Source organism: Phocoena sinus, chromosome 9 (genome assembly GCF_008692025.1).
Source record: "Phocoena sinus isolate mPhoSin1 chromosome 9, mPhoSin1.pri, whole genome shotgun sequence".
Lineage (NCBI taxonomy): Eukaryota > Metazoa > Chordata > Mammalia > Artiodactyla > Phocoenidae > Phocoena > Phocoena sinus.
In genome coordinates, this window is record NC_045771.1 from 7,175,257 (window position 1) to 7,198,462 (window position 23,206).

The 23,206-nt window shown below is 42.2% G+C and overlaps 1 protein-coding gene across 8 annotated transcripts in view; it reads left to right on the forward strand.

Moving 5' to 3' along the window:
• Nucleotides 1-6,767: 6,767 nt before the first annotated feature.
• EZH2 (enhancer of zeste 2 polycomb repressive complex 2 subunit) overlaps nt 6,768-23,206 on the forward strand; it is a 63,475-nt gene continuing 47,036 nt past the window's right edge. For 3 of the 8 annotated variants that reach the window (XM_032642346.1, XM_032642349.1, XM_032642352.1), the window contains exon 1: nt 6,768-6,883. The gene's annotated coding sequence lies outside the window, so the exon portion shown is untranslated. Of the gene's footprint in view, nt 7,035-23,206 lie in introns of all 8 variants that reach the window. The other 5 variants (XM_032642351.1, XM_032642348.1, XM_032642353.1 and 2 more) reach the window with 5 other exon arrangements.

Here is a 23,206-nt window from a genome sequence, read left to right on the forward strand (position 1 = left end):
TGTTCAAGAAAGTATGTTCCTGGTAAGTATACATACACACATACATACCTGCTAGATCTAGACCTCTGAGTAGAGTTGCTAGGTTACCGAGTGTTCAATATTTGTTCAAGTTCAGTAGCCACTACCTCTTCTCAATTTTCCAAAGTGGTTGTACCAATTCATAGTCCTATTAGCAGTGTATAAGAATTTTGGTTGTTTCACATTCTTGCTAACCCTTGGTATCTTCTATATTTTATTTTGTTTGTTTTAGCTATTCTGGTATGTATGTAGTGGTATTGCGTTATGGTTTTGTTTGCATTTCTCTAATAACTAGTGAAATTGAGCACCTTTTTATACTTATTAGACATTTGTACATTTACTCTTTCAGAGTGCCCGTTTAAGGTGCATTGTATTTGACCACTTCCTAATATTTTGTCTTCTTTTTCAAACTGTTTTATAGGAGTTCTCTTTTTTTTAAGATTTTTTTGATGTGGACCATTTTTAAAGTCTGTGTTGAATTTTTTTGTTGTTACAGTATTGCTTCATTTTTTTAAAATATTTATTTATTTATTTTGGTTGCACTGGGTCTTAGTTGCGGCATGCGGGATCTTTAGTTGCGGCATGCCAACTTCTTAGCTTAGGTGTGCCGACTTCTTAGTTGCGGTGTGTGGACTCTTCAGTTGCTCTTAGTTGCAGCAAGCATGCTGATCTAGTTCCCTGACGAGGGATCGAATCCGCCCCCTCCTGCATTGGGAGCGTGGAGTCTTACCCACTGGACCACTAGGGAAATCCCTGCTTCTGTTTTGGTTTTTTGGCCGTGAGGCATGTGGGATCTTAGCTCCCTGACCAGGGATCAAACCTGCACCCCCTGCATTGGAAGGTGAAGTCTTAACCACTGCACCTCCAGGGAAGTCCCTAGGAGTTCTTTACATAATCGAATTACAAGTCTTTTGCCAGATATGAGTATTGCGGATTTCTTCTTTGGCCTGCCTTTGCAGTATCGTAATGGTGTCTTTTGAAGGATAGAAGTTCTTAATGCAGTTCAACTTATCATTTTTTTTCTTTATGGTGAGCACTTTTTTTTTTTTTTTTTTTTTTTGCTGTACGCGGGCCTCTCACTGTCATGGCCACTCATGTGGCCATATTCTATTAATTAGGAGTGAATCAGCTAGTGGGTCCAGCCACATTCAAGGGGAGAAGATTACACAAAGCTGTGAAGATCAAGAGGCGGTAATACCTGGGAGCATTTTAGAGTCTGCCTATCACAGCCCCCTTTGGCTTTCTAGAGGTGACTATTTCAACCTTTTTCTTAAAAGGTCAGGCTAATTTAAATCAGGACCAAATTATGTTATAATTTTTTTTTTTTTTTTTGCAGTACGCGGGCCTCTCACTGTTGTGGCCTCTCCCGTTGCGGAGCACAGGCTCCGGACATGCAGGCCCAGCAGCCGTGGCTCACGGGCCCAGCCGCTCCGCGGCACGTGGGATCCTCCCGGACCGGGGCACGAACCCGTGTCCCCTGCATCGGCAGGCGGACTCTCAACCACTGCACCACCAGGGAAGCCCATTGCTATAATTTTTAATTAAGCTTTCTCTACATGCCACACGTTTCCTGGCCCCAGCCCTGGGTGTTTTCCAGCCTGCAGTATAAGGCCGCTCTCGTTCTTTACGAGAGTTCATCCCTCCTCGGGCCTTCAGTTCCTGCTCCTCCGTTGACAAGCTCAAACCTCTTAGCCAAACTTTATATCCTATAGCTCTTCATTTGTCCTCCAAAACTTTTAGATGTTTTGCTTTTGCTCTGTATTCTCTATGTCGAAAACCCAAATAATCAGTTTTCTATCTCTATTGGGACTGAGAAATTATTTTAAGACCAAAAAGGGAGAGTTGATAAAAATGTGATGCTGGAATATAACGGTCTAAACATTTTTTTGCCCTAACAAACTGCATGCTCATTTACACACTACCCGTTCTCAGTCAGGTAATTACCGATGGGTGTCCGTTGCAATCAGATGTAAACGCCTACCAAATCTACCCATGTACCTGCACTTGCGTCCAGGTAGTCTACCTTCTCTCCTGGCCATTAACTAGCAAAGGTCAATCTTTGCTAGGGTGCTGACAGGCTCCAGGACCCATCTCTTTTCACCTGTTCAGGGTCTGGAGTCCATGCCTCCTAACATACCAGATGTTGCTCCAGCAATACGCTTTCTTTCCTGAATCACCAGTTTTCCCATCTCCACTAGATCTTTCATCAGAATACCAACGTGGTATGTGATTTCTCTTAATGATCTTAAAATCTTTCTCTCGATCCCACTTACTGTTCCAGCTATATTTTCTCTCCTTCTGTAGTAAAACTCTTGAGAGAGTTGGCTACAGTTGCTATCTCCAATCTTCATTCACTATGAAATCCACTCCAACCAGTCTACTGAAAGTGTGCTATCAAGGTCACCAATGCTCTCCATGTTGTTAAATCCGAGGGTTAAGTCTTGGACATCTTACTTATTGTGCAACGATTACTCTCCTCTTTGAAACACCTCCTCCCCTTGGCTCCCAGGATGCCACACTTTCCCACTTGGCTGGTCGTTCCCTCTGTCTTTATTGGTTTCTCCTCATTGCCACAAACGTCACGGTAGAGTACCTTCAGCTTCTTTTCTGCCTACCCCTATTCCCTTGGTTTTAACCACCATTTATATGCTGATGATTCCCAAACTTACATTCCTAGTCACAACTTCTCCCCTAAGTCCAGACTCCTATAACGAATTTTTTTTTTATAACAGAAATGGTATAAAGATGACCCTAAAGTGCGAACATCTCAGCTCTAACATGCTGAAAGAACTTATTGGACTCCCCTTATCTGACTAAAGTGAGAGCTTCACAGTCAGCTACCTGCCCTCCTCAGCAAGTCTCCCGTCAGGGAGGTGACCTATCTCAAGCACTGGGACATTCCAGAAGAAAAAAAAAGTCATTTAAACAAGCCTCATCAGAATGTTCCATCCTTGGAAGGCTTAAACCTCCCCTGTTCCCCCGCCCTTTATTAAGCTGGTATATAATCATTGACCTCTTGCTGTTTGGGGAGCTACTCTCTCTGTAGAAGTACTCCTGCAGGCATAATAAACAAGAGTTTATCCTGTTACTCTGCTGTGAATTAATTTGCTGGCACTGATAACTAGGTCCTAAATTGGTAGAGGACCAGTTTTCCTCCCATCAATACCTTACCAACCTCTTGATAGCTTGACTTGGTTGAAAACAGGCATCTTAAACTTACTGTGTCCCAAACTAAACTCTGATCGCCACACCTCCACCCCCATATCCCTATCCCGCTCCTACTGCCTGTACCTGCAAGACACACCCAGGATCTAACTACAGCCTGCCAGCTCCACTGTCACCACTTAGCTTCCCAGTCACAGTCATTCCTTGCCTGGGTTATTACGATAGACCCCTAACTGCTCTCTGAGTTGGCCCTTGCTCCACTTCAGGCTACTCTCAACACAGCAGCCAGAGTGATCTCGTTTAAATCATCCAATCACCTTTCTGCTCCAAATCGTCTCACGGAAGTAAAAAGTCAAGTCCTAACAACGGCCCGCAAGGCGCGAGAAGATCTGCCTGTGCCCCCTCCCCTCCCACCGGTCTCCCCCTCCCCCTAGAGCACCAGGCAGGCTCCCACCTCAGGCCCAGACACTTGCCATCCCCTCCTCTTTGAACATCTTTCTCAGGAGGTGCTCCTTCACCTCCAAGTTTTCCTTCACATGTCACCTTCTCACTGTGGCCTTCCGTAAGCTATTTTAAAATTGCAGCATTTACACTCAATGCTTCCCTCCTTCCATGCTATGTGTTTCCCCGTTTTATTTACTATCACTCATCTGCTGTATAATTTGTTTATTGTTTCTCTCCACTAGATTATCAGCTCCACCAAGGCAGGGACTTTTCTTTTGTTCTCTTTGTATTCCTAGACCCTAGAACAGTGCTTTCACATAGTAAGCCCTCCGTAATACTTGTTGAATGCTGAGTGAATAAAAGAATGTGTGAGAAGTAAATCCCATTCAGGGGGTTGAAAGGGGAGTTCTGTGATGCTAACAGCCTTAATTTTGCCCTTGACCTTCTCCTGTGCCCCCTGGAAAACCCTGATGATACACTGTGTGCAGGCAGTGGTAGGCCCTGGGAGAACAGCCATGACTAAGGTAGAGCTATGTCCTGACTTCAGAGTTTAACTCTCCACTTTTGGTTTTATCCCGTAACTGTTAATAGTAAATCTGTCTTTAACAGAGGACAGGATGACCTACTAGTAGTAGCATAACTACTACTGGTGACTCTCACCCTTCACATCTACCTTTGTGTTCAGCCTGGCTTTCTACTTCATCTGGGTCCCTTCAGTAATTTGGGGTTCACACACACACACACACACACACATTTTCTTGCTTTCCCTGCTTGGAAATCTTCAGATAATTTTTCTTAGTATCTAAAATGAAATAATTCTTCTGCCTCCCAACTTTCCTGTATTTGTGAATATACAAAATTGAGTTGCAAGATAATATACATATTTGGCAGTTTTCAATTTAGCCTTTTTTCTTGCCATCACTGTGACCTAAAACATCTTGCTTAACTGGATAATGTTACCCCCGAATTAAGACAATGTTGTGATCCACTGGCACCCCTACTTCCTGCTCCAAGTCAGCCTTCATATTATACTTAACATAAATGTGTATTGTAAATATAAATATTACAATATTGGCTTTCTAATCCACTCTCTTTCACAACTGGTGCTCTCAGCTCTAGCTAGATTCCACATAATCACTCGGAGTACCTGTTCATTCCCATCTCAAGTGCCCTCACTGTCCCATCAATCTCACTCTTATGATTTCTTTAGGGTCCAGCTAAAATTTCCTTTTCTGAGTTTTTGGGAGAACATCTTGATCCAACATCATTCCTTGGTTCTAAATGCCTTACAATTTATATGGCATTTCACACTATGCTGGATGTGTTTATATATTGCCTGGATTTGCTGATAATCTCTAATGTAATTTCCTTGATCTTCCTTTAAGAAGTGCCCACATTGTTTTACTATTTAATATAAACAACAGGCAAAATCGGTAATTTGATAAGTGACTTAGGGATAAAGTTAACTCTTGAGATTTAAATGGCTGGTTTAAAAATTGTAAATTAATGGTCTAGAGGGAAGCCTTTTACCATGGACTCCGAATGTATTGGTGACTGTTGGTATCTGACAGATGGAATTGTTACATTAGTTTATAGTTACATCTCAGATGCATAACCTACTTACTTTTGCACTATTCTTATCATTTATTCATAACTCTGCTTTCATTTGGGCACATGATTGTACTTTCTCTGTATCTTTTGGTTTCCCTCCACCTAAACTTTTAACATTGAGTTGGTCCAGAATATACGTGAGGAATGGGGTGGTGATTTAGGAATGTTGGTAGAACTAAGGGTTAAATCACCACATGAGGAACTAGTCATTAAAAATCTTAATCATTTAAAAATGTAACTAAAAATATTAAAAACATGATTCCGTTAGGCTTTTAACTCCAGCTCATAGTTGACCATCCTCCCAGCACCGCATCTGAACTCAGTATGGAATCCCAGTTTATATGGGTGAGTGGTTACTTTGCCCTATAGCTGCATCCTATTAAAGAAAAAAATTCGTAATAACCTTAACTTCATTGCCAGAAAAATCAAAAGTGGAGACTGTATCTGAAGTAGAATATTCCTAATTCCTCTGGGTTGAAACAGGCTTACCCCAAGATCATTTTTTTTTAATACTTGGAAAATGTTGCAATCATCCTAATACTTTCCAGAGGCGTTAGCACGAGGCAAGTGAACGGCACTCATCCTTGATAAATGATTTTTAACGTTGACACGTGCCTGGCACTACAAGCACTGGAAGGGTCTGAACAAGGCGCTCTAAATGAGGAATTTGAAAGAATTGTGACGCTGCTCTGTGCCAGGTTTCTAAGGCAAGGGCACTGTTGGCTCGACCAACCAAAGTCCAGCGGGCCGGGAATCCGAGGCGGGCCAAGCGGCCGAGCGGCGGCAGCAGACAAAAGTAGCGGGCAGGGCGCTCCGCTCGGTTCGGGGGGCGGCACGCTGGCCACAGTGGAGCGCGGGAGGCTCGCGGCTCCTCGCCCGAGACCAGCCGGGCTGGAGCCGGGGCCCCAGAGCGCATCTGGCCGGCAAACGGGGCACCGCAGGCCCTCCTGTCCGGGCGCCTCCCGCGCGCTCGCCGGCCGGCCCGGGCCTCGGCTCCGCGCGCGGGGAAAAGAGTGCAGCGGTTGAAACCGTTACCACCCCCGAGTTTTGAACTGGTTCAAACTTGGCTTTCGGCCCCGCCCCGCCCCTCCGGCCCGGGAACTCTGAGGCGGCGGTTCCCGCCAAGAGCCGCGAGCGCGCCGTCCCGCCCTCCGGCCGGTTCCCGCCACCCCGCCCTGTCCGCCTCCCGCCCGCGGCCCGGGATTCGGGCTCCAGAGGCCCTTCGTCCCCGCGCGCCGGCCCACCGCCTTCCTGAAAGGCGCCGTGCGTTCCGCGAAAGAACAAAGAGCCGGCGCAGCGCTTCCACCGGCGGCGGCGTCCCTCGGCGCCCGCCCGCCCGCGCGCACGCGCCGCCAGCCCGGCCCGGCCGAGTCCCGCGGGCGCCTCGGCGTGGGGCTGGCTCTGCGCCTCAGAGCCCGGCGGGCCCTGTGATTGGATGGGAGCCCGCCTCGCGTCCCGCCAATCGGGGCGGCGCTTGGTTGGACGGGGGGGCCAAATAAAAGCGATGGCGATTGGGCTGCCGGGTTTGGCGCTCGGTCCGGGAGCGTCCGACACCCACTGGGACGCAGAAGGCGGTGGAGCCCCGGCGGCGGCGGCGCGCGGGAGCGGCGCGCGGGAGCGGCGCGGGCTGGGGCGCGGGGCGCAGGTAACGCGCCGCTGTCGGGCCGGCCGGCTGGCGGGGCTCTGGAGCCCGGCGAGGGGCGGCGGCGGCGGTGGTGGGACATCCCCGCCGCCGCTCTGCCTGTCCGGGTATCGCCCCGAGCGGGCTCTCCCGGGGTGCCGCTTTGACTGGCGGGGTGAGAGAAGAACCCTCTGAAGGGGCCGTGGGTCCGGGCCGGCCTGCGGGACCGCCACGGGCGGGCAGTACCGGACCCGGCGACCCGAGGCGGGAGCCCGGGCGGGCGCCGCGGGGGGCAAGCGAAGGGGTCCTCTCGGGCGCCCGCCCCTCCGGAGGCGCCGGGGCTGGGCTGGGGGCGCTCCGGTGCCCGGGGCGGGCCGGCCGCCCGAGCCCCGGTCTCCTTTGTGTGGAGCGCCGCGGCGGGAGCGCCCGGGTGGGACGGGACGCACACAAGTTGGTGGGACCTCGGCGCCGAGTGCGCACTCAGACAAAGGACGGACTGTGTCTCGGGGGAGCTCGGCGCGAGGAAGGGGCAGTGACACCGGGGCCTGACAGCGGGCGGGAGAGTGGCGTGGGTAGCGGCGGCCGCGGTGCAGCGGGCGGGCTCGGCTCCACGCCCCCTCTCCGTGAGGGCGCAGGCTCGGCCGGGGCCGCGGGGGCCGGGACGGCGCACGGAGACCGGACTCCGAGCGGCCGCGCGTCTGACATTTCCCCGGAAAGCAGCTCCGGAGCTCCTCGTCTCCACCCGCTCGGACCAGGCGGTCCCGGCAGCCTTCGCCTTCTCGGCGGGCTTTCTGTTAAGTTTGAGGGAAGGGTCTCGCTGTTCTCCCCCTTCCCGGTTTTGTTCGTTTCCGAGGGCTTTCCGTCGAGTTCCCGCGTCATTGTGGCACCCCTCCCCCCCGCCCACCCAAAAGTCGGTGCCACAGGGTCACTTTTTGAAAAATGGGAGGAATGAGAAGCACGATATTTTGGAAAACTTGGTGAACTCACGCCTGGTGAGTCCCCACTTTCTAAAGAATCATAATCTTTAAAAAAAAAATTACAGGCTGTTTCGGCCAACTTGTGTGATACAGCTGAGACTGGCGACAGGTGCTAACGAAATCAGCTGTCATTTAATAAGCGATTATTCCCCAAATCCCTAGGGGATGAATGAGGATGAGATGGTAGAAAGAGTTGATCACAAGAAAATGTTTATGACAAACGTGTGTTTAGGTGGTATGGTTAGCAATTTCTCATTAATTGGTCTTGTTTTCCGTGAACAATAGCTTTGTTGAGTCAGAAAAGGCTGGCTGCAGAAATGTTTGTTGCCTAAGAAATCGAATGTGTGCTGTCCACAGTTAAGTTAAACTTCCTTTGTTTGTCACACAGGATCTGTAAAATTTAAATTCATTTGGAAATAAAGATGTGTCTTTGGTATTTAAAAATATTTTACTACCGGGTTTACTTGCTGGGTTTGAAAGGTCATTATCAGCTTAGTTTTATGGCGTTTCAGTGTCACATAAAACAACATTTAAAACAATATTTAAAAAAATCTTTAAAAAACACTAATGCTGACACAGTTGACTGTAATCTATACTTCTAGGGGGTTTTGAGATTGGGTGGGATCCTAACCGTTAGACCACCAGGGAGCTAGGGGGGGTCTTGGAGTTTGTTTTCCATTACTCTTCATTCATGACCATTAGCAATTATTTTATGTTTGGGAATAAAATGTAGAACAAGTGTGTAATCCTAACTAGTTTATTGATCATTTTATTTGCAGGAAAATGAAAGTATTTAAGATGTATTTTAATTTCCTTTTCATATTCCCTAAAGATAGGAATAGATAGGATGCTAGTCCTAGATATAAAGAATCCCATTCTCTCTTTTTGGAGGTGTGTTAGAGAATGTAATGTTTAAAGTCCTGGAAGCACTTAGGAAAATGGCATCTTAAATTCTAATTTTTGTGGAAAGTGAACATATTCAAAGAAAAGGAATTTAGAAACACATAGACACTCTTCTGATTTGCATTATTCTATCTGGATCTAATGTACAACCTACTATCTTATGGTTTCATAAAAATGGAGACAAAGAAATGCATTGTAAAAGTCTTTATTACATATTTTGCAGTGTTGGACACCACTGAACAGACATTCCAGGTGCTGTTCCTAAGTATTGTTTACATTTATATTAGTTGCTGGTAATTATATATTAAAAAGTCTTGCCCATTGTTATGAGATGAACTAGTTACGCAGATTTTGGCAGAAATTTGGATCTTTTAGGATATAAAATTCCAGTTTTTCCCTTCTTGTGTACACTGTATTTGATAATTACTATCTTTGTACTTGCCACAAGATTTTTTTTTAAGTTTTTTTTGGGAATTGGTTTTAAATTTTTTCTATTTGAATTGAGAATGTTTAGTTTAAGTAGCAGTGATTAAAAAAACACACTTGTTGATTTAGTGTAATTAGGCAAAAAAAGAAAAAAGCTCTAATACTTTTATACCAGCTTTGCCTTGCATGCATACGTATGTGATTATCTTTGTGTTGGCCGCTTAAATTTTTAGGCACATTTCCCCAGCTCACCCTGAGGTTTTCCAGGATATCCTCCATCCTTTGAGCTGGCATGCTCAAAGAGTGTGAATTAGGTTCTGTCTTGACCTTAAAAAGTGATTAAGAAAGTTGATCTGCTTTTAAAGGACTAACAGCAAGGAAAAATCTGCTTCTCAGCGGATCTAATGTCTTTTGGGGTCAATTAGAAATGATTTATGGATTTGCCTTGAAGTCTTTATGTCCGTAAAAATGAAGAAAACATTTTCTGTGAATGATGAAGAATTCTAGATGGGCAGGTGAAATCTTCAGCTTGGAGGAGAGCAGGAGAGGAACAGCTCATTAAGTTCAGAGAAAGCTTCACTTGCTAGAGGCCTTCCCTGTGTCTGCAAAGGCTTTGTTCAAACCTTTATTGTAGCATGTATCCAATTGTATTGTAATCACTTGCTGGTGCCTCCGACTCCTTCACTACACTCTTAAGTGCCTTGAGTCAGAAGCTCTGTCTTACTTTCTTTGTATACCTGGTAGTTGCTAGAGAGTAGGTGTTAATAGTTGAACGAATGAAGGAAATCCAACAAATGTAGGGAAATAATTTGACAAAGGAAACAGGATATATTCATATTTATGTTGTGAGGAACTTTGGAAGGTGTTTTTCTCCCTCTTTGAGAGGCAGTGGTTATAAAGAAAAATAATTGTCAAGATGTACAAGTTCCAAGGTCTCCCCTAGTTATTAACACTCTGAGGTATTGAAAATTGGATATCCTTTAGGTGCAACTATTGGTTTTCATATTTGGTATTTCAGGCAGCTAGAGAGAAGCTTGATGGATCATCTGGCTACCTAGCATATAGTATCTGCTTAATTTGTGTTGAAGTTGATAATTGTACAGAAATATAAGGGGCGAGTACATCTTTTAATCGAAAGGTGTCTAGTTACCATTAATGAGTTCTTTATTGGAATAATTTGAGGTAGGTTTTGAAGCTAAAACTGAAGGAAGTAGTGCCAGTGTAATTACAGATTATTTATTGGGATGTTCTTCATCATTCTTTTAAAATCATATGATAAATGTAGATTTGTAAATCCAATAATATCTCAAAAGGTATAGCTGATAAATTTTTAAGATGGTTGCACTGTTTTATATCTTGCCACTGCACCACTACGTGGTGCAAAAATATGACAAAAATGAAGTGAAAAAAAGGACATTAATATTAAAGAGCCTATTATTGGCCAGATTCTTTATTCATTCATTCGTTTGTTTGGTTTGTTTGTTTTTATTGTGGTAACATTCACATCAGAGGCTTTGTTTTTAATTCTTGTAAAAACCACTTTGCATTCATCAACAGATGTTTGGATAAACAAAATATGGTGTATACATACAATGGAATGTTAAGCTATTGAAGGAATGACGTACTGACACATATTATAACATGGGTGAAACTTGACAATGTTATGCTAAGGAAAATAAGCCAGACACAGAAGGAAACAATTGTATGATTCCATTTATAGGAGGTACCTAGAACAGGCAAATTCAGAGACAGAAGGTAGAATAAGAGGTTACCAGGAGCAGAGGGGAGAGGGGAATGGGAAGTTAGTGTTTAATTGGGACAGAGTTGCTGTTTGGAAGGTGAAAAAGTTCTGGACGTGGAAGGTGGTAATGGCTGCACGACGTTTTGCATGTGTCTAATGCCACTGAATTGTGTGCTTAAAAATAGTTAAAATGGTAAGTTTTATGTATGTTTTACCATAAAAAACTTTAACAATGACAACAACACACTCTGCAGACCTTTACAGATAAGGAAACTTTGATGTAGAGGGTTAAGAATTTGCCCAGGATTATCCAACTAGGAATTTGCAGTCAGGATCCAAACTTAGATTCTGTTTGGCTCCATTTTATCTACTTCGTGTTATCTGCTGGTCTCCTGGATGATTGAAGACAGATTGGTTCCAAGAAGAGTGAGTTCACTTGAATCAATCAGAGAGTTATATTTAAAAGTAGATAATTGTAGGTTTATGGGATCTGATGCCCTAGACAAACTAAAAGATGTCTTTGTGGATTTCTTTTCAGCCAGAGTTGTACTAGTGTGCGCTCTGGGGGCAGTACAGATTTTGAGAGTGTGGTCTTTGGAGTCACGTTGCTTGGGTTCCAGTTCCCGAACTGCCAGTTTTTGTCACGTCACGTTGCCCTTGATGTCTAAGTTCCCTATCTGTAAATTGGTGGTCCTAATGATAACTACTCATTCCATAAGGTTGTTGAGAGGATTAAATGAGTTACTACATGTGAAGCTCTTAGAACTACAGCTGGCACAAATTGTTTGATAAGTGATTCTTAGTTATTGCACTAATATTGTTTATAAGAGTCGATGTACTTTCTCATTCATGGAACTAAACACTTCCCAAGCTTAAGTACGTGCTTAGAACCTGTATGTGAAGAAAACGGCGCCACGTACGCTTTTCATTTCTGTTGACTTCGAATTACGTATTGATTAAAAACAGGTTATATGTGTTCAATTTAAAATACTGAAAACAACGTAGACGTTTATATAGTGAAAACTTTCTTGATCCCTGTAACCCTATTCCCTACCCTTAACAGTTTGCTGTATATTCTTCCCAAACTTTCCAATGTATTCATATGAATATATATTAATATATGTATTTTACAAAAACAGTATCAAGTTATTTTGTTATGAAACATTTTTTTAGGTCAATGCAGAGATCTGTTTCATTTTAAAAAGCTTGCTGTTTCTTTAAAGCTTGCTATGTGGTCAACACTGTTTTAAGTGCTTTCATTTATTTTACACAGACACTGTAATAACAAGAGATGGAGAGCTTAGGTAACTAGTTAGTGGTAGAGTACGGATTTGAATTTGGGCATTTGGGCTTCAAAGCCCTGATTTCTCAGCCTGGGGTGTGTGTGTGTGTGTGTGTGTGTGTGTGTGTGTGTGTGTGTGTGTGTGTGTGTGTGTGTGTGTGTGTGTGTGTGTGTGTTCTTTGTTTTCGTAAGGCCCTCGAGTTACCCATGATTTTAGCATTTCTTAAAAGAGTTGTAAAACAACAACACATACCCCAAAAGAATATGCAAGGCGACTGGATGTGGCCTGCCAAGCCTCTAAGCACTTAACCATGTGGCTGTTTGCAGAAGTTTTCTGCCCTCTGCTCTAAGCTCTCAGGCTGTTTTGTTATGTGGGATACGCAGTATGCCGGCTTCTGTGCCGTCATGCAGTGAACCAGCCGTCTGTGTGGACGTTGTGCTCTCCCCGCTAGGAGGGAACATCCTTATGTAGCTTTGAACATTTGTGTGATGACTTTCTATAGGGAGAATTGCTGGTTCAAGATTATGCACATTTCAAGTTTTAATAGATGTTGCCAAATCACTTTCTAGAGAGGTATCCATTTTTTAGTGTGCAAAATCAACTTTATTGAAGTGTAGTTTATATACATGAAAATGCAGGTATTTGAAGGGTACAGTTTGAAGAGTTTTGACAAATGTAACCATCTGTGTAACTGTCACCTCAATCAAGATATAACCTTGCTATCATTTCAGAGTTCTTTTATGCTCCCAACTGCCAATCAGATTTCTCCTGTTTAAGAATTTCACATGAATGGAATTACGCAGAATATACATTTTTGTGATGGCTTCTTTGATCCAGCGTGTTTTTGGGATTTATCTATGTTGTTGCTTGTTTCAGTAGTTTCTCTTTATTTCTCAGTAATATTCCATTGTGTGAATATCCTATATTTTCTTCATTTACCTGTTGATGGGTCTGTGTCCCGTTTTGGCTCTTATTAGTAAAGCCTCTGTGACCATTTGGGCAAGCTTTTTGTGGACATATCTTCTACTTTCTCTTGGGTAAATATCTTGTAGTTGGACTGTGGGGTCATGTGGTAAATATTGATTTAATTTTATGAGAAACTGCCAGACCATTTCACCAAGCGATTGTCCCGTTTTGCGTGGAGTTAGGGTTGAGTTGTTTCCATGTGGGAGCTGTGGTTTCTCCACATTTTTGCTGAGTCTTCACCCATGTCCCGTGTTGCTGTCATTTAAGTCACTAGCCTCTGAGTGCTGAGTATCTTATCGTGGTTTTAATTTGCATTTCCCAAGTGATCAGTGATGTTGGACATCTTTTCACGTGCTTATTGGCCATTTGTATGCATTTTTCCGTCAAGCCTTTTGTCCATTTAAAAAATTGGGGTGTTTGCCTCATTGAGTTGTAAGAGGTCTCTGTGTATTCCGGGTACACATTCTCTGTCAGATGTATGTGTTGCAAATGTTTTCTCCTTAATTTTCTACTTTGATTTTGTGTGTTTTTGACAATACATAGATCAAGTTAGGTAATAGTACTAGAAGCGTAATTGTTTAAATTCAGTTAAATTGTGTGAAAACAAATTCATTCTTAATCCACAAATCATTTAGTTCTTGGTATAACAAAATGTCTTGTGTTTGCAGAAACATGGACATTAAAAGGATATTATTTATAATGATGGTATTAGGTGTGTGGCATGAGGAATTTTAAAATTAAGCTAACTAGTTTTGAAAGTGATAATATTTAGTAATTCTTTAAATTATCATTTTGGGTAATTTGGACCTTTTCATTTATTAGTGAGTTAACATTTTTCTTACATTTTTTTTCTTCAGAGGATAAATGGGGATAGTAAAAGTGACTTTGATCTTAGACTCTGGTAATGTAGAAGTGATGATAAGATTGTCAGGCTTCGTTTACCTATTTTGATAGTTAAGTAAATTTTTTGCTATATAATCAGATGGCTTTTCAGAGTATATACTTGATTTGTGGACTGTTTTATTTCTGAAGAGTATCGGCTCTTTTGCTCAACAGCTAATTTACTCCCATAATAATTTTTAGTTTTTCTTCATTATTCAAGTAATACACGATACCTCCTTTTCCCTGTTAAATAAAGGAGGAAAAAAAAAAAAAGCAAGCATTTGGGCTTCTGCTCCGTGTCGTATGCCTCTGCAGGTGGTCCCGTCCTTGCCCAGCTCAAGTCTTCCATGGCTGTCGTCGATTCCATGCAAAACTCCTGAAGCTAGTGTTGCAGGCTGGCTACGGAACAGCCCTACCTCTTTCAACTAGTCTCACCTCTGATAGTTTTCTTCTACTTTTCCTCTGTTGAGCTCAACTGGTCTTCTTACTTGTCTCCAGGAAGCCTCACATGGAGAGTCTGTGCCCTGTCCTCTTTCCGCAGTGTCTTCCATACTATTTTAGCATCTCAAGATGCTGTTTAGCCTGTTTGGCTCAGAACACCCCATCCCCCTCTCCCAGCCAAACTAGACAGCTTCTCTCCTGCTTCGAGGGAAATACCCAGCAGTTCTCTTGTGTTTTTCTCTTTCCCTCTCCCCTTGACTTTAAGCTCTAATTTACTCGTCTGCATGGTAGAGGTTAGAAAAGGGTTCTGGGACTTCCCTGGTGGCCCAGTGGTTAAGAGTCTGCCTGCCGACGCAGGGGACACAGGTTCGATCCGTGGTCTGGGAAGATCCCACATGCCGCGGAGTAACTAAGCCCGTGAGCCACAACTACTGAGCCTGCGTTCCACAACTACTGAAGCCTGCGCACCTAGAGCCCGTGCTCCGCAACAAGAGAAGCCACCGCATGAGAAGCCCGCGCACTGCAACCAAGAGTAGCTCTCGCTCAGCGCAACTAGAGAAAGCCCGTGTGCAGCAACATACACCCAACGCAGCAAAAATAAATAAATAAATTTTTTAAAAAGAAGAAGTACCTTCCTTAAAAAAAAAAAGGTTCTGTACATAGTAGATAGAAATAAAATTTTGTGAAATTGATTTAGGGTCAGAGTCCTGAAGACTTGAGGCTCTTTTCTTCAGCAGCAACTCAGTAAATAGTGATTTAAACAGTACCCCGACCCTTTAAAGCAGAGCCTTCAAGAGTCTGTCTCAGGTGAGTTTTCGGCTGTTCTGTATATCACCCAGTGAGCTTTGCTACCTGCTGTCAGGGTACTATTATAGAATTTTAATTTATATCCCTAGTATACTCTTGACTAAAGTTAGAAAGCTTGAGAAACTCTGATCATGGAAAAAAGTGAGAACATAAAATAATGATTCTGCAAATTTATCTCAGGATGATCTCTATCCCTCTGTTGCGTTTATGCGAGCTAAATGCATGCTGTCGTACATAGCATGTCAAGATGTTTCTAGTAGGTTTAAAAAGTGTCAAAAAGACAAAACGTCATGACCGTTTTATCCGTTTTAGTGCTTTGGTTTTTGTTACTAAAGACCATCTGAGAAGTGCTTTATAAGCAAAACACAAAAATTTAAGAAAGCTAGTTGATTTTCTTTAAACAGGGAAAGAATTCCAATCATTATTAAAGCAACTTTTATTTGTCTTTGATGCCATAGCCTATAGTGAAATTTCACTGTATGCTATTCATAGGTACACGAATACCTACTGTGTGCTTACAAATAATGGAACTAACTACTATTTATTGTGAACTTGCCCTTTGCCTAATATACATGCAGCCTGTAAACCAAACATTTTACTTTTGAAATTTGTTGAAAGTCATGCATTTTAATTACTTCAAAAAACCATATAGTATTTGCTAAATGAGAAAATAATTATCTTTTCTTTGAATATTATAAAAGATTCTATAAGACGAACTTCATAATCTTTATTTTTTGAACTTCATAATCTTTTTTTTTTTTTTTTGCGGTACGTGGGCCTCTCACTGCTGTGGCCTCTCCCGCTGCGGAGCACAGGCTCAGCGGCCATGGCTCAAGGGCCCAGCCGCTCCGCGGCATGTGGGATCCTCCCGGATCGGGGTACGAACCCATGTCCCCTGCATTGGCAGGCGGACTCTCAACCACTGCGCCACCAGGGAAGCCCTTCATAATCTTTTTTTTTTTTTTTTTTTTTTTTGCGTTACATGGGCCTCTCACTGTTGTGGCCTCTCCCGTCGCGGAGCACAGGCTCCAGACGCACAGGCTCAGCAGCCATGGCTCACGGGCCCAGCCGCTCCGCGGCACGTGGGATCTTCCCAGACTGGGGCACGAACCCGCGTCCCCTGCATCGGCAGGCAGACCCTCAACCCCTGTGCCACCAGGGAAGCCCCCTTCATAATCTTTTAACAGTATGATGTTATAGGTAGACAGTATAATATTATTAGGTAGACAAAAGCTACGGTGTGAGTATCCTTATTCATAAAATTCTGATCTAAAGTGTTTCTATATTCAGATTATTTAATAGTGTAAGCAAAATTTGCAAAATTATTTTTTAAATCTCTAATGGGTACCGTGAGATAAATTACCATGCAGAGGATTTATTGGTCAGAAAAGGTTGGGAAATGCCCTTCTAGAGTAATCAGTAAGGACTTTTAAATGGCAGAAATGTTGCTTGAACAGGCTTAAAGGAAGGAGAGGATGAATTGTTCTCCGTGCCCCGTAAGTAATTTTGCCTCTTCAGAGCGTATTTGTCTGCCTGAAATACAGAGCTCAAGTTAGCTGTGGAGAAGATATTTTAGAGGGTGCCTTCCCACTGGCAGCTGGATATTGTGCAAAGAACACAGACTCTAGGCTAGGCTCTGCCGTTAAACTTGTTGTATTTCCTTGGCAAGTAGCTTTCGTGGATCTCCATTGGTAAATGACCGAGGTGAGCAAACGGAGCAACTTGTGGTTATTGAGGATCTACCTTGTGCCTTCAAAGAGGATATCTGTGTCTCTGTTTCACAGATAAAGAAATAGGGACTTGGTGAGGGTAAGTAACTTGCTTAAATTCATGCAACCAGGAGGACCAAGATCCCTTTGAGAATAGGCTTTTGCTGCTTCTAGGGTCCTGCTTAGGTGCTTGCTAGGTGCTTGGCTTCTGTTAGCCACTTAGATCTATTTCTCTGGAGAGTTTGAGAAATAGTGGACTTGAGTTCACATTCCTATCGCAGGTAATTGCCGTGCTCCCTGGCTGGCATTTAATTGCGTTCTATGCATTTCTCCCAAATTCCTTTACCAGTTCATCAATTCATAAAACATCTAATGCTGATTATAAGCCTATTTTTTCCTCTTTTTTGCCTCTGCATGATAGGCATAATAGCACCTAAAAGTCTTTTAGGACTATGATATATCTGACTAAACTCACTTTCTAAACAATCAAATTGGGATATTGTGATTTATAATAAGTTTATATTTGCTCTTTGTCCTGTTTCTGGCACGGAGCTCCTAAGTAAAACCCTTGGAATTTTCTAAGGGTTAAGAGTGATAAGGGTGTTTTTTGCTATTTGTAACCAACCCCTTTCAGCCACACCTGAGTTTATGCTAAGAGGTGACTTCTGGAAAACACCTAAGGATGGGGGCTGGTTTGCTAGGAAACCAACCTTGAGATTAGAGGGTTGGAACTTTCAGACACCAGCCTCCCCTCCAACCTCTGGGGAGGGGAGAGGGGCTAGAGATGGAGTTCAGTCACCGGTGGCCAATTGTTTAATCAACCAACCTTGCCTGTTTAATGAAGCCTCCATAAAAACTCAAAGGGACAGAGTTCGGGTAGCTTCTGGGTTGGTGGACACATGGAGATTCAGGAAGAGTGGTAGGCCCAGAGAGCGTGGAAGCCCCGTGCCCCTTCCCACGTGCCTGGCCCTGTGCACCTCGTCGGTCTGGCTGTTCCTAAGTTATATTCTTTTCTAATAAGCTGGTAATCTGTTTTCCTGAGTTCTGTGAGCAGCTCTAGCAAGTTAATTAATGAAAACCTATCTCGAGGTAGATAGTGTCAGATTTGAGTTGAAGTGTAGGATACCCAGCTAGTGTCACAGAGAATTGCTTGGTGAGGGGGAAAACTCCACATGTTTGGTGACCGGGAAGTGTCAAATGTACTATTCAGAGAATATTGTGTGTAATGTAAATGAAAACTATCATAGCATTACTCTTTGTACAGATCTGCACTGGCAAGTTCATACTACTATTTCCCACTTTTTCCTATAGAATTTACTCTTGTAGTTAAAGAAATAAAATAGTTTTTTTTTACTATTCGTCTGGTGTCACTTGTTATCCCCTAACAGCATATAACTAAATGGCTCGCTGTACCATAGAGTTTCCTAGAATAGAAATTTCCTCAAACTATTTATTGGGTGCCTCAGTCTTCACCCATTAGGGCTGTTCAAATAAAGGGTGAGATACTCTCTTCCTTACCCTTGAGAAAGAGACATTCTATTACAACTTTTAAATCTAGATTACCAAACAAAAAGTCATGTCTTTTCTGTGCCCAGAGTCTAAAATTCCTAAATGTTAGGCACTCATTTTAGCCCCCTCCTTTTCTTTTACCATAGGAAGTGCTGGGATTGAAGTCTTCTTTTCCTGCCTAAGAACCTTAGTGTTAGTGTGGTAATTGCAGAGAGGTGACTGCAGGGATTGTACAACTGGTTTCCCTGTAGTTGGTGGATTCTTTATAGCATTTCCATAGTTATTTGGAGACTCAAAATATTTTTTCTCAGGGCATAAGTATTTGTGGTAAGTGATGTTATAGTAATAAAAGAGACAATATACTTTGGTAACAAATACTGAAAATATCATTGATTGTAAATAGTACTTGAAGAGTTGGACATTTTCTAGTACCTCAGCAATGTATTTATATTGATATTTGTCATGAACCTTAAGTATAGGAAAATCATGAAAAGACTTGTAGCTCATCACTGCCCCTACCTCCTATACTTCCATGTTGGCCCAAAACTACTACTGTTTTTAGCAAGAGAATGACTTTCAGAGTGGAGATGAGCCTAAGGAGTTTCTGAAGGGTTTCTGAGGAGTTCTGTCATCCACGGGCTAAATAAATGGCACTTGCAAACATTTTTACCCCCTTGTGGTGTACACCAAACTCACCAAACTCCAGTGCTGAAACTACCAGGTAAGGGTTACTTGGTTGTAGGATGCCTGGAAATTCTGAGAGGTTCTGTAAGTACTTTGGGATTAGTAGTTTGAACTACCAAGTCCTTTTTATGATTCTGTCTTCAGAATATAGAGGGAATTGTGTTTTGTTTGGGGGTTAAGATACAAGGTCAGTGTCTCAGGCAACAATAGTATGTTGGCAGAATTGCCCATGGAGAGTTTCTAGGAAGATTCCATATCATAAATACCTTCTCTTTAGGTCCAAAAGCAGCCCATCTTTCCTCTAGTATGGGAACAGATCACTGTTCTGTTGAGCACAGAGTTGTTTGTTTGCGCTTAGGGGCCAATGCTATATGGGAAACGCTGAGCTCTGGAATCACTCTGCGTGGCGAAACAGTGTCAAGGATGTGCAGAGCAGGTTGTGGGGACAGCAGATTCCTGTCACCTATTTATGCTCACTTAGGTAACTTGTTGTTTGGAATGATGGGTAGATCCCTTGTATTACCTAAAGTGAGTTTCTCTTAAAATTTTGCCTGTATATCAATATGTTGTTAAATTTGTACTAGGTTGGCTTATTTGAGGTATAAGATTTAAAATAGACTTCCTATAAGGAAGAAAGGCTGTCATCAAACTTAACCTACCTTTTCATTCTTTTGCCTGTATCAAAAGGAGTGTTGAAGAAATAATATGTATCCCATGTCCCGTCCTTGAATTACAATGAGTTTGTGTATCTTAGTTTTAGTTTCAGGTACATCAGTCTTTGTTCTGTTTCCCCTCCAACAGTGTCTCAGTAAACAGTATATACCCAACAAAATGAGAGGATTTAGCTTATAAAATAGGTTTCATACAGTTTTGAAAGAAAACTTTACCCTCTAGATGCCAATTTAGTTAATCTGTTTTATCTGTTGTCCAAGCAAACTATTTATAACCTTTATGATAGTTCAGTTTTCCACTTGGTGTAAATTTATATGCCATTTCTTTTCTAGGACGGGTCTGTGAATGGATAGAACTTTCGAATAAACACAGGAATCCTGGTCTGTAGACTCCGTATTGAACTATTGAACTCAGGAGTTTAGTTTATTCTTCTGTTGGAAGGAAAATGATCTTATTTTTGTAGAAAATACATTACTGCAGAGTCTACTCATTTTTGCTGAAACAATCCAGTTAATGTTTTCTATCATTCACCTAAGATTGCCACATAGCTGTAATTTTCCTGTGCCTTTTATCACGACTGTGCCTTTTTAGCACTACTTAAACCAGGGCTGCAAATGTGATACGGATTTTTTCTCCCTTATTTTCCCTTATCACTAGTCAGGGGCACATCTGTTTCCTAAAAACTTCTTGAATACAATTGCTGTTTATAATGCTTTCTCACCTGTAGTCGTGTCCACTGAAGTTTAGGCGCTAAGGTGCCCATTGTATCTTGCAAACTTGTGTCTGTCACAGGATTTAGCACTTTCAGAATGTTTCATAGATTCATATTGACTGGTTGGTAATACCTCTATTCCTGGCTTTCCCAAATCCTTCAAAATGAAGTTTCAGAAGTTCCTTTTCCTTAAATTTTTGCAGGTCATTTGGGTGGACTGTTTGGGTCCAACAGTAGTGAGCTTGTGTATTTTTGTCACTTTTTTCTCCTTTTTGAATAAAAATAGAGGCATGCTAGGAAGTGAAAAGGAACAAGTTATTTATGTTTCTTTTATGTGTGTAGGGTGAAGTTTGAATATATGGGGAGTTGGTTGGGAGGATGGGGTTGTTTTAGGTAAGCAAGGGGGTCAGAAGAGTGACCATGATTGGGGATGATTATCTTCTTATGAGCATGAAGGGTAGGACAGATGGATGAAAACAAGCAATTTGTTTAAAAGAAATTTTGTTAATGTTAGTCCCTTAATTTGGCACAGATGTATGGCAGACTTCCTTTTGGATTCTATAGTTGACAGTTATAGCAAAGTATCCCTCATTAAATATTCTTCACATAGATTTTTGTTTGCTTTTTTTTTAGTTGCAGGAATGGTGATTTCTAGGCTTTCATTCTTACAGACTTGTCTTTTAGAAAATATAATTTGAATATATGCCAGTTCCAGGCTCTCTGCTAGGCAAATGAAGAGGCGGGGTATTGTGATTTCTGATTCATACGGTGTCTGGATATACTGATGGCACTTGTTCTCCAAGTGAGTTCTGTGGGCCTCAGGGGGTCTGTGAGGTTAAAATTATTTTTGTAATAATTTTAAGATGTTATTTGCCTTTTCTACCTTTATGTGTTGACATCTGTACCAGTGGTGGAAAAGCAGTGGTAGGTAAGGACTGTTGGCACCTTAGCACTGAGAGTAAAAAAAAAAAAAAAGCCAGTTTTGAGAATGTTCTCGATGAAGTGAAAAAAGTTGTTAATTTTATATACTCTTGATCCTGTGCACACATCTTAATGTTCTGTGCCACAGGATGGGAATGTGCATAAAGGGCTTCGATTGCTGCCCGAGTGTGACCTTCTTTGGGAGCTGCACTTATGGATGGAGTTCCAGGCTGCACCAGCTGCTTTTTTCATGGGGAGCCATTTTCACTTGAAAGAGGGGTTGACAGACAAACTGTGATTATTCCGACTTGGGTATTTGGCAGCCATTTTTCAACGAAGTGAGCCTGTCACTTCAGGGAAAACAACTGAGCGTTATTTGTTGCTGGTGATGTTTGAGTTTTAAAGCAAAATTTAGAATTTTTGGAAAACTTGCATCTGTCACTGTGAGGTTGACAACTTTCCCAATAAATACTTAAAAGACATCTTTGATGACATCAGTGGATTTAACAAGTATGATTTTTTGAAATATATGAACTTATGGGAAATCTGCATAACTCAGTGGACCAGTCAGTGTTTTTCATACTGAGGAAATGATATTATAAAGTCACACATGGGTTAAAGATGCATTCAAAGGAGACAGGCCAATGAATTTTAATGTAGCAGAGTACGAAAAGTTTATTGATACAATTTCAGGTTCCACATTGCAACTCATCTTTTAAGAAACTGCCACTGCTTACTGAAGGGTAGTGGTTGTCTTGAGGAAAAGCACCTACGAGGTTGAATTACAAGCTGCACTCGCCACTCTCTTCTTAAAACAGTTTTGGAGTAATATCAGAGCATGAGATTCACCATTACCTCAGAAGGCTATCCAGATACTCTTCCCTTTTCTAGTTCAGTATCTGTTTGGGAAAGGATTTTCTTTATATTCTTCAACCAGAACAACATGTTGGAACAGATTGAATGCAGAAGCAGATATGAGAATCCAGCTGTCTTCTATTAAGACAGATATTAAAGAAATTGGCAAAAATGTAAAACAGTGTCCCTCACTGATTATTATTTAAAAGAAAAATAGTATTTTAAAGATAAAATGTGTTATTAACATGTAACAGGCTTGCTGTTATTTTTAAATGAATTAATGTTTTAAAACTTCCTCAGTTTAAAATTTCTAATATGCAGAATTTCAGTAGATACGCCGCATATAAACTACAGGGGTCCTGAGACCAAAATGCTTAAGCATGGTGTCTGGTGTTTTCTTTGAACATTCTACCCTCTCTCTTTGTCTGTGCTAGTAACTGCCATGTGAGTAGTTAATGTCTCAATCTGGATCTAAGTTCAAATTCTTAGTGGTCGCAGTGGCTCACTTCGGGCTTCTTATCCTCTTTTGGTCAGTTCTTCTCTCTCCTCATGAGTGCACCTGGTTTTTAAATTTGAGAATGTCTCTTGCCATCTTTTTTCTCCATTCACACTACTGTCAACCCAGTCAGAACTCTTATCACTTTATTCCTGAATTACTTCAGTACTCCAGTTGTTTCTAATATAGTTTTCAAACTTGAATGTTGAATGCAACCCCAGGGTTGACTTGACTTTATTTATATGCTCTCTAAAAATGTACAGATATAAACTTCTTATGGTAAAACCAAAGCAAAGTTACAGATTAAACACGGACAATCAAATCAGCAACATGTATTTAATGATGCTATTTTGTTAACATGAA